Here is a 4198-nt window from a genome sequence, read left to right as displayed (position 1 = left end):
TTAATACTTAATATCATAAAATAAAAACCACGGGTCAGTAATCGACACGCTAGTAAAGTAATAAAAGAAATAATTTTATTTTGAGAAATGATGAATTTAATACTAAGTAATGAACTTTGTTTTCTATATAAGGTTTCCATTATTGTGGAAAGAGATAGCAACTCTGAAGTGCATATTTGATGGTTTGTTTATAAGACTTGCATTTAAGTAACATTCATTTCCTTTAAATATATTTATTATTTTAGTTAATAAATTAAACAATGGATTGCTCATACTACCTCTGTTCATTTTAAGTGTTTTGTTAGGAATGTTAGAAATTTATAATTTCTAATTAAAGTGGACATCATATATTTGATACAATGATATCGGTTATTTATTTCAAGGGTTATATTATAAATGATCTAATTACTAGCACCTCATAGATTTCTAAAAGTTGATAACGGATATAGGCTTAATGGGTGGATACCCATCAGATTAACCTATAAGGGATAATGGGACCCTATAAGTTAACGCATGAGGAAGGTTATGGTCCCCAACACACAAAATCAAAAATAGTTTTTCACCTCTCCCCATCAAAGAGAAAAAACGAAGGTCCCAAAAGGAATTAAGGATTTGGGTGAGGAAGGTCATCATACCAAAACTCTCTCAAAAGGTATATCAAAGGAGTAGACTAGAGAGCATGGATTCAGGGATCCAGGTATGACTTTATATGCTTTATATTATGTGTGAGAATCATGAGACTCGAGATCTTAGGATTGGTATTTCACCAATCATCAGGAAATATCTAACAAGTGGTATCCGAGTTTTAGGTTCTGAATTTTATGGGTCTCCATTAAAGATGTTTTCCCCTAATTTTTTATGAACCCTAATTTTTTAAACTTGAGGATTTTTATGCTTCCGCTATTGGTTATGAAAATTGGATATTTAGGAATAATGAGGATAACTTTTATCTGTTTCCGCTTATTTGAATTATGAGTAATTTGTGTTATGAATCATTGCAACATGCGTTGAAGTATATATTCAGATTTGTGCATGAACATTGCATTAACTTTTATGACTCTGTTATGTAATATGTATATTATATGAGCACTAAAATGTCTTACGATTGGACATTAACTTTTGTTACTTCACAATTTTTGCAATTTGTTAAAGTATATGTATAATATATATATTATATATGTGAGCAATATGTATTTCTTATACATTAGGGTGTTATGCAATCTGAATATCTGCCTATATGATATATATATAATTACGGTTTGATCAAATATGTTCTCTATATTTTGGATTTTTAAATATTATACTTATTGTTTTCAATTCTTTTTTAATATGGTTATTGCATAAAACATGCACCTACCATCATCAGCAATAAATATGTGATTCACATTGTTTTAAGACACATAAGTAAGGATTGAAATTAAGTTATATATATTACCTTTAAGCTTAATGCTAGTAATTAAATATATATTGTGTATATATTGTATTTTGGAAGTGCATATATATATATGTATGAAATAATTGACCAAATATATATGAAAGATACGCTTTTGATGTTTTAAAGTTGGGCATGATCATATTCGATTTGGAATTTTTTGATAATGATTTGCATATTTTTTTTTATGCATTTAACTCTTGATCTATTATGTATTTGATTAAGATTGCATCCATTTTTATGTGCTGATATATATGTAATATATTCATTTTGATTTGGAATTATATTGTGGGATTAGATTTGTTAATCATAAAAGATATCAAATTTGAAGGCTTAATTCCAAGATTATATTTTTTTATAATGGACCCATATTGTTTATTTTTTGTCTGGTAATTATTTTTGAATTAATTGATGCAATATGTTGTCAAAGTAACATCTACTGTGGAAATTGATTAAAATACACAGATGAGTATGAGATTATTTATGCGAATTGTATTCGGCCCAAAGGAAGACACAATTTTGCCAAGTAATAACATACATGTGATGATAAATGAGTAACAATTATAAAGTTTTTTTCATGTGAATAATAGTCGGTCCAAAGAAAGGCTATTGTTTGACAGAACTAATTGTTAATATTTGATCATTGCATTGAGAGTACCACTTACAAATTAATTTCTCTGTCCAAAGACTAGAAATTGATGTTGTTCTAGGTATCTTGTGATGAGTCTAATATGTGAACATGTCTTGTTTTATATATATTATTACATGACTTGTTTGCTTAAATGATTGCAACACTTATGGTTTGTTGCATTGGTTGGTGGCTAATTGCATTATTAAGTAGTTGTTATTGTTGAAACATTGTTTTTGTTTGGACAACTTGTCCTATCATGTTTAATCATATATAAAATGATAAAAAAATTATGTAAAATTCAAAAAAAAGGACCATTATTGGAATTTAATATGCAGTCATTGTGATAAAATCTCACTATTGGACTGTGTACCAAACCGAAAGGGGTTTGGAATTTGACACCGGTGGTGCTTTTTACCGGCATGAATGGTATTGTTGAGCGACGAAACCGAACTCTTAAGGATATGGTGAGAAGAACTCTTAAGCTTCCTTACCAGAGTCTCTTTGGGAGGATGCTTTCAACACTGCAGTTTACATCTTTAATAGGATGCCAAGTAAAGCAGTTAACAAAATCTCATATGAGTTTTGGACTAATAATAGGTCAAGCTTAAAACACTTACACATTTGGGGTTGTCTAGTTGAGGCGCGGCCTTATAGGCCGCATGAAAGAAGATTGGACTGAAGAACTGTTAGTTGTTATTTTGTTGGTTGTTCTGAACGCTATCGGGGCTATAAATTTTAGGATCACACTTCAAGACTCTTTTTTGAGACGGGAAATGCAAGATTTTTTGAGGAAGTTGATTTTGGGAAGGAAGAGAACATAAGGAATGTTGTCTGTGAGGAAGAACCTGTCACTAATAGTGAACAAGTTCTTGTGCCTATTACCATTTATGGAATAAATTCGGTAATAGAAGATAATGTTCAGAATATTGTCCCTGACAATATTTCAGAACAAGACAACAATGAGGTTCTCCCTCAAGTACCTATAGAACAAATTCAACAACCTCAAGAAGTAGAAGTGTCATTAAGGAGATCCACTAGAGAGATGAGAAGTACAATTCATGATTATTATATTGTATTTCTTCAAGAACATGAGGATGTCATTGGGTTAACAGAAGATGATCCATTGAACTTTTGTCAAGTCATGAAAAGTTATAACTCTCAAAAGTGGATCGATGTCATGAAAGATGAGATGAAGTCTATGCATGATAAGATGTTTGGGATCTTGTCGAATTACCTTAAGGTGCAAAACCTATTGGTTGCAAATGGATATTTAAAACCAAGAGGGATTCGAAGGGTAATATGGACAAATATAAAGCTCGTCTAGTAGCTAAAGACTTCACTCATAAAGAAGGCATTGATTATAAAGAAACCATCTCTCTAGTATCTTCGAATGATTCTTTTAGAATAATATTAGCACTAATAGCTCATTTTGATTTAGAGCTACATCAGATAGATGTTAAGACTGCCTTTCTTAATGGTGACATTAAGGAAACAATCTTTATGGTGCTACATCAAAGTCTATGGTATGCAAATTAAAGAAATCCATCTATGGGCTGGTTGAAGATTGTGTATACCATAAGTTTAGTGGGAGTAAATTTATCTTTCTGGTATTATATGTCGATGATATACTGCTTACTTGTAGTGATATGGGACTATTGCATGAGACCAAGAGATTTCTAACGAAGAATTTCGAAATGAAAGATCTTGGGGAAGCTTCTTTTGTATTAGGTATTCGGATACTGAGAGATCATTCTCAAGGTATCCTAAGGTTATCACAAGAAAGCTATATAGATAAAGTCCTGTATAGATTTGGCATGAAAGACAGTAAACCGGGGGATACCCCTATAGCTAAGGGAGACAAATTTAGTCTCGAATAGTGCCCCAATAATGACCTTGAAATATAAGAGATGCAAAAGATTCCTTATGCATCTGCAGTAAGAAGTCTAATGTACGCTTGAGTTTGCACACGTCCCGACATAGCATTTGTTGTGGGAGTTTTGGGTAGATATTTGAGTAATCCTGGAATGCATCATTGGAAGGTAGTCAAACATGTTATGTGTTACTTGAAGAGAACATATGAATACATGCTCACTTATCGGAGGTCTGAGAATTTAGAGATCATTGGGTACTCTGAC

This window comes from Lupinus angustifolius, chromosome LG14 (genome assembly GCF_001865875.1).
Source record: "Lupinus angustifolius cultivar Tanjil chromosome LG14, LupAngTanjil_v1.0, whole genome shotgun sequence".
Lineage (NCBI taxonomy): Eukaryota > Viridiplantae > Streptophyta > Magnoliopsida > Fabales > Fabaceae > Lupinus > Lupinus angustifolius.
This window is presented reverse-complemented; position numbering follows the sequence as displayed.